We start from the raw sequence: 8,659 nt of genomic DNA on the forward strand, positions 1-8,659 counted from the left end.
CCAGGGGCCTAGACCCGGGGCTTAGAGTACGCTTGGGGAGTGTGATTGTGTGTACAGTGTCTCTCTATGTCTGTCTCCACGTTGGTTGAGTGTTGAGTAATTGCATATGAGAGCATGAGGGTGGGAATGGATGTTTGTATCTGTGTGTGCCTGTATGTCTGTGTCTATATGTCAGGTTGGGTATCAGATGCCACCTCTCTGGGGACATCTCAGGCCCTCAAAGATATGGAGGCCTATCTCCCCCTACCACTTCCCCTGCCGGTGGCAGACGCCCTCAGACATCGGTGTGTTGGTGGTTCTTTGTGTCCGGGGATGGGCGCCCAGGTACACACCGGCTCACTCCTTGGTGGCTGCTTATTGGGGCCTGGAGCCTGGGGCTCGCTTGGGCCACTTCGGGGGTGGGGTGCCCTCGGCCTCTCGGCCTGGGGCTCGGTCACTCTGGCACAGCTGGCTGCCGGCGGAGCTCACGGGCACGTCACTGCAACCCCCCCTGGCTTATGCTCCGCGGTTGCTGAGTGACCCCTCATCTGGGACTCTCCTCAGCTCTTTCTGGGACAGTGGCGCGGCTGCCCCTCTGTTGGTCTTCCTTGGTCTCTTGTGTTCTGGGGGCTTCTGGATGTCTGGAGTCTTGATCTCCTCCATACCTGCTTCATGCCCTGGAGGACGGGGCTGTGGCTCCCCACACCCTCTAGCAGATCATTACATGAAGGAACCTTTTAAAAACAAGCACGTCCATGCTCACAGGTGTACACACGGGTGCTCACACACACAAACTACACCCTTTTTGGCTCCTACCTCAAAGCACACTGTGCGCTGTCGATATTACGTGCTGCACAATAATGTTTGATATTTAGTATTTACTGTTATATTCCCATATATCATCGTGATGTTGTTTATTGTATTGCCCTCATTTTCTTCTGCTTGTTTTCTTGTTTCTTTCTCAACAGGTGATCCAGGTGATTGATATATGTATTTTTTTGTCTGCTTATTTAGTTGGTTTTTGTTTTCTTGCCCTTTATCCCCGTCCCTCTTCTCCGCAGTTTTTTCCCCCTCTTCCTTTCTCCCTTTTCTTTTCCTCATTCACGTCTGTCCCGTGTCTAGCAAGCGAAAATAAAAAATAAACAAAAGAAACAATAAAAGGTGAGTCAAATAGACCATCACGGCAAGGCTGGGATGGTCAATTTGGTAAAGTAAATCCGTTGGGCATCTTTCTTTGCCTTTAGACAATAATTCTGATGGCAAAAGAACCAAACGGGACAGGCAAAAAAAAAAAAAAAAAAAGAATAAAAAAAGAATAAAAAACATGCAAATTAAGAAAATATCTTTGCAACTTTGGTAAATAATAAATGCTATTCTATAAAAAAAAAAAAAAAAAAAAAAAAAATAGAGGTTCCTGACAAAGTCAAAAAGCCTTGATACAATAAACACATTTATGTGATTCTTTTATGCATTTAAAATTTAAAACAGGTCAGTGCTGACCCTAACACAAGAGCAAGGGTAAATGCAGTACAATGTAAAACTGTAGCTCTTTCTCTGTCCACTAGGTGGAGATGTGGGCTCAATATCATCACCCACTATGTTAAAAACAGGTGGTGATCAGCCTGATTCTCTGAGAAAAAATGCTGCAATTTACTTTGGTGAGAGACAGGCTTGTTTGAGTGTTTTTCAGAAACAGTTTTGATGTTAAACCTTATTTGGAGTGTACAAAGAAAAAGGGGGAAAGCAGTGAGTGGGAGGAAATGCCTCTTCGTTGTCATCAGGGGAGAAAGATGCTGAAACAGAAGGGCAAGAGCAGCTGAAGTCCCTGTTGTTGGTTCTCAAAGACAAACCACAGGTACAGTGGGCCCACCACATCTAGACAAATGGAAAATGGCAAAAGAGGTCATTTCAAAGAGGAGAAAGCTGTTTTAGCCTATGTGATGTCTGTTGTAGCGATGACAAGTATCAGAAAGCTGTAATATATTAAACTATCAGTCATGCAAAGTTACTCTAGTAGAGTTCAAGAACAAAAATATGAAGGTGAAAGTGTGAAGTAATGCAAAACATGAAGCCAGTGACTGTTGGGGTGGTAAAACTATACTAAATTATACTTCAACAACATTCAGATCGAGGTTCAGCAAAGATGATAAAATAAGGTGCCAGGTGATAGATGGAGGTTGTGGTGCACATTTTTTTTTTGTGTTACTATGACCACTGCACAACTGAAAAGCAGTGGACTTCTTTTTGCACGAATTGGCCATCAGAAGCGTGGATCCATGTGGATTATTAGGACACCCCAATCTGAATAACTGATGCTGAGCCGATTATCTCCTCCTTCATGCCTCACTCAAGACCAGGCTCCCAGTGTGCCTTTACAGGAGAGGTTTCTAGGTATCTTGTGATTATTATCAAAGAGGTTTTTCAACTTGTTACAAACAAAAACATTTACACATTGCTAAGCTAAGATAGTGCTCAAAATCAATTCAAGCTATGTTCTTTTTCCAGACTGTTTCTAAACATTGGAGTGAAAACTGGTTCTTTGAATTGAAATTTTGAAAGGGTGTCAGTCCCACATGGATCTGCTGCTGTCAAAAGTGGTATGATCTTTCTCCATGATCAGCATAATTTGGCATATAAAATGAAAGGAAATTCCCATTCTTTAATTCCGATAAAATAAAGTTCACTGAAGGATTCCTTGACTCTGGTTTCTGTAACTAAAACCAGCATTTTCTTTTTTTTGCCTAATCACACAGACACATTACACTTTGCAAATGACTTTAAATAATTTATAATTCATTTTGAAATTTCAAACAGAAGGTTGTAGCTAAGTTACAGCTTGCTAACTGGTTCTTAGCTACTGCTATAGAAAGCAATAATTAATTGCTTTTTCATTGTCGTATTAAATTATTTATTGTTGGCTAAGCATACCAGGTAGAACACATCTACTAAATTGATAAGGAATCCTTCATTATTATTGGTTAATATTGATAATACATTTGTTTCTGTTCCTGCAGCTGAAGCAGCAACAAGAAAAATATAATCTAATTGCTTTTCCTACTGATTCTGAGTATCACTGGTTGTTGGCCAAGATGTTTGTAAAAGGTGCAAATTTCAACCTGTTTGAACTCAGTGCTCAGCTGTTATGCATTCATCTGCTGTCTGAGGTTTGGATCATAAAGGCTGAAAGGCATACAGAAGTATTTAAACTATTTAAACAACTTTACATTATTATTTTTTTATTACAGCACGACCTTGGTGGCTATCAAAGTTACTACTACCTTAAAGCTTCCCCTAAGTACTGAAAAGAGGACAGCAAGTAAAATAAACGTGAAAAAAAGTATTTTTTTAATAAAATGTTGATTTTATTATTACTGTTGTTACTAATATTTTATTATGCTGAGCATCTGTTCATGTTTAATTTAACTTCAAATTTTGTTTCTCTTGAACATGATCTGGTTATTTGTTTGTTTTTCATATCTCAGGCTGAGTAATTTTGTTGTGGCTGAGTGAAAGAGCAACTAGACACTTCAAAATAGTGTACGTGAGTGCTGATGAGAAGAAAGCATTGATACCTCAAACCAAAGTTCTTTTTCGGCTGATTATCTGTTTGTTTATTAAATATTTTTTGTGTTATCCTGATATATCATATCACGTTGTTTAAGCATTACAGACGCTGTATGCTTTATAGTTTTGTTGATCTTTTTTGATTAACCTCAGATGTGAGGTTTTTATACTTTTTTAAACTCTGAATTCACAAAGCGATTCAGTCCAGCACATTTTTTCCCCTCAGAGTGATGTTTACAATAAATAAAGTCCCAGACTGAGAATCAGTTTTAAGCATAGTAAGCAAGCAAGATAAAAAGATTTGTTGTCATTGTAATGATGCATGAACACATGTTATGTACGCCACAAAATGGCCTCTGTGAGATGCACTTCACCCACGTGTACACACACACACACACACACACACACACACACACACACACACAGTTTGTTACTGCCAGATGCAACGTTTATTCTGAGTTTTTATTCGTTTTGACAGTCCACCGTCTGGACAGCTCCCGTCTCAGCTGATCCCCGCTTCCCCTCCGCTCCTCTTCCATCTCACTAAAAAGGGGAAGGAAACCGTCATCAGCCCAAACTCCATCAGCTGTGTTCTCACCTGCCTCTCCAGCACCACCCCGTTGAGCTCACTGCACCACTCCTCCCCTGCAGCCGCGCCCGGGACCACACCTCCGCCACAGCCTCCTTACAAGAATGTGTTAAGTTCTAACAGTGACCAGTAGGAAACCACCACACACACTGAAAATGGGGTAACACAAGATTTATTTTTCCTCTAAAGCAGACTAGTGGCTGAAGACAAAGTTCTGGACTGCAATCAAAGGCCCAAAGCTGCCATGGTTAGAAATGTTAGACTGGCTACACACAGGAAAAAGTGGTACGTCAAGGGAAAGAGCAGCCAAACACATATCAATCTTGCATTTTTCTGAGAAAGGCTTTCCATCCACCTTATCAGGGCTTCTGTTATTAAGGAGTAGGTTTCCACACCAGATCCTGGGACTTCAGCTCTCAAACTTCTGAAGTTTGAGAGCTGAAGTCTTTACCAACTTCCTCTCATTGGTTACTTTCTAATTCCAGAGTAGGCTATTCCTCCATGAACTCAGCACACCGAGCATCTCCACTCCAGTAATTTTATCACAGCAAATCCACAGGAATCCTGATTAAAACGAGTCCTCCCTCCAGTGTCATTTGATTATTTTAAAAGCAAAAACTTCCAGGCTAGGTTAAAAATAATTTCCTTTAAAATGTGCACTTTTCTCATGTCTCATGTCAACTGGCTTCCCTGCTGCAACAGTGCACTCCAAATAGCTGGCAGCTGGACTAGAGTAGAATCTCCACTCCACATGGTTGTGGCCCACACCTCACACAAAAACACTAAAGCATGCGATTATTAAAATGAAAAATAATACCAACCCAATGCTTAGTGGGGGATTTTCTCAATTTTCCACCATGCCACATTCTGCAACACACACAAATCAAGTGAATCCACCCTAAAGATGCAGATAATAAACTGAGTTGTTCATTAGCTCAGCAACCCTCTGCTGAGGTTTCATTGAAATGAATTACACTGAATTATAAGTGTGGTTGGGTGGGTTGTGCTCTCTGCTTTGATTCTTCTCTCTCCTTCTCTGGAGGATGATGTTAGCTGTCGGTAGTTTGTGGTGGTAAACTCAGGTGGTTTGATTGTGTTTCACAACAGCTACAGGTAAGCTGCATGTCTGCACCTTATTGTAGGTTACCCACACTTTGATTTATAGTGTAACCGCCTCTTAATTTCAGCTGCTGTGTAGGAAACATCATTCCTACAGTTGCAATCATTAAATGCAGACTAATAGGACTATTTTATTTTTAGCACTCTGTCTCCAGTGGCAGCTGGTGTTGATGCCTTTTGGCATTCTGGCCACACTTAAAATTAAAAGTTTACAACCTGCAGCGGCCTGTTCTCAGATCTGCTGTCTTGCCTGCATTGTCCTGTCTGGAAAAGAGCAGCTAGGGGTGGGACTTTTTTCCCAGAGATTTCCTGGGGCCTGGGTTCTGGTTGCCATTTTCTATTATAGAGTGATTGTTGTGCCAGAGCTATCGCGGGTGAAACTGGTGCTACACAGTTCAGGTGGCAGCTTTGTAGGGTTTTATTTCTCACCTCTGAGCCCCTGTCAGACGGCACAGCACGGCAAAGATGATGTCACATCCTATGGTGTGATCATGTCAGTTTTTATAGCCATTTTAATGACATTCCAAAAGCTGAGAAATATTAAAATATAAAAAGGGAGATGAAAAGAGGAAAAAAAAGATTCTTCTCTTGCTATATCAGCGCTTATGTGGTGGTACTCTCTGAGTGGCAACACCTATCGTTCAGGAGAATATTGTAGTGGCTATTCAGCTCTCTTGGTTGCTGTGGGCGGCCGGCGTCTCCTTTAGTACATTCTGCTACTAACACTCACACACATCCTCTCTCTCTCTCTCTCTCTCGCTCACACACACACACACAGCAAAATTGTATATTTGTCTACAGAAAGTATACGGTGCTCCTCTAGGGAAACCAAATATGTCTGGCACAACAAAACATTCAGACCATAATTTTGCCTGTTACAACTGCTGGACAGGACATGTTTAAACAAACAAACAAACAAACAAACAAACAAACAAACCTGTGTGGCCTTTGGATATTTTAGCTTGTGGATATGGACAATACTTTTATTTTTATTGCACAAAAGGATGAGAGTATGAAGTGGAGACTGCTCCAGGACAGAAACAACTGCAGTATACTGTTAACACAGCTTTGGCTTCTCGCCTCCACTTGCTAATGCTAAGTTAGCCAAGAACCCAGAATTATTTTTAAGCCGAGTAGCCACTGACCCCAGACCAGCACTGTGATAAAGTGAGCCATCATTTGGGGTGAAGCTGCTGAACTTTAACATTTTAAAAACTGATGAGCAGTCAGGCTGCAGCCTCTGTTTCTACCAGTTCTAGGGTCACATTGTGGAGAGTCTCAGATTTAAACCCCGAGGGAGTAATCCCCCAAAGAGAGACAAAAGGACCCCCTGATGGTTTGAAAGAGGAGTAAAGGAAGCCATTTATGTCCATTGTGAGCGACCATCTTTGAACAGAGGCGGTGGCTTATGACACCAACTGTCTGCCATCTATAATCCAGTTGTGAGATCCCTTCCCAGACGCCTTAACATCCACTCACACCCTGGGCCATCTGACCTCAGGAAATCACATGATAGGGTGGGGCTAGGTTTCACAATGAGCTCACCCGAAACCCTGGCTGATTGTGACCCACACCCGTTTTCACACCTTGGCTCATGTCATTAGGTAGAGGATCATCAGGGGGTCCTTTTGTCCCTCTTTGGGGGGGAAACTCCCACAGGGTTTAAATCTGGGACTCTCCACTATGTGACCCTAGAACTGAAGAAGCTTCTTGGATGAGAGGTGAAACGTCTTCAAGCAACTTAAAGAAGTCCAGACACTTTTCTTTCCAAGCTCCTTAGACCACCTTAAAGTCTCTTTGTGCATGTTTCATCTTTGATTTGTGTTCAATCAATCAATCAATCAATCAATCTTTATTTATAAAGCACTTTTCATACAAAGATGTAGCACAAAGTGCTTTACATGGTTAAAAGCAGCCCACCCCACCCTCCAACTCACTCCCCACACTCTCATTAACATAAACGATCATGGATACATACACCCCCCCCCCCCCCCCCCCCCCCCCACGCACACACACACACACACACACACACACATACTTAAAGAGTAAAATGAGCCAGGTGAGGAAACACTATCACGGGGAGCCGTCTGCACTGGGAGCCGGACACAGACCGCAGCCTCCAGGCTGGGCACACAGCAGGAGGGAGGCAAAGAAGCCTATATTTTTTAGATGATAAAATCCATATTTGGTTACATGTTTAATATGTGGGATAAAACCAAGCTCAGAGTCAAAAATAACACCCAGGCATTTTCACTTGTAGTGAAGGGCATAGTGAAAATGCCTGTAATTTAGACAAGAGTTTCTCTCTCTGAGCCTCAGGACCGATGATTAAAATTTCAGTTTTTGTCCTGGTTAAGCTGTAAAAAGTTTTCTGCCATCCAAGATTTTATATCTAGAATACAGTTAATACAGTGTTAAATACAGTGTTGTCGGCTTTGTTTTCATACCTAAGTACTAAGAGAAAAATCATGTGTGTCCTCTATTATTATAGGGATTTGTGTTGGTGTGTGGGGCTGGAGCCTCAGGTTTATATTGTCAAATAGTAATTATGAGTGTGGTTCAGGTTTTTTGTTTTTTTTTTTAGCAATATGAAAGTAACGTAACAGGTAGCATAATGAATGTCTTTCTCCTGGGTGTAATTAAGTGCATTACTTTTAAGAAAAGTGTTTTGTGTAGGAACTTTTTACTGAGTAATGACCCAACACTGATCACAACAAAGAGGGAAATACCTCCAACATGCACAAACATTTGACCACACAGAATGTAATTAATTTGCATGAATGTAAGTAATGTCTTTGATATTTTGCTTAGTGGTGGTGGTGACTCTCAAAGTGGAGTCAGTGAGAATCAATAAGGAATCCAGTCGATAAATGATATCAATAATGGAATCGGAATCGCTAAATTCTTATTAATTTCGTCCTTACTGCTAGTATTTACTAATATCTTAGCACTCCACGCCTTCATCTAAACATGACAAAAGCCATGAATCTGCAATAAAACGAGGATTTTGACTGGGTCAGTGTTTATATTCCATCTTTTACATACAGAAAACAGTTCAGAAAGAGATCAAACTATCATCATTTATGTCAGGCAAGCTTAAAAATCAGTTGATATAAACAGGGCCTAAGTATAGTTCACACAGAAAAATAACATAGTAAGCTCCTTCTTCACCCTTTAAATCATGTATTCACAGGCAGAAATTTCTAAGAATTTTAAATGAAACATCATAAAGTTATGCATTCATGTCTGTCTATATCTGTGTTAAATCTCTATGATCTCTAAAAGCTATTAATTTTCCTATTTCAAAGTAGGTACACTTTTTATGGATTCATGCAATACACTGCAATAAGACAAAAATATTGATTATATAAAGCTTGTATTGAAACAAAATTGAGAATTAAAAACCAG

The sequence above is a fragment of the Perissodus microlepis genome, chromosome 23 (assembly GCF_051167445.1).
Source record: "Perissodus microlepis isolate ML-2025 ecotype Zambia chromosome 23, ASM5116744v1, whole genome shotgun sequence".
Taxonomy (NCBI): domain Eukaryota; kingdom Metazoa; phylum Chordata; class Actinopteri; order Cichliformes; family Cichlidae; genus Perissodus; species Perissodus microlepis.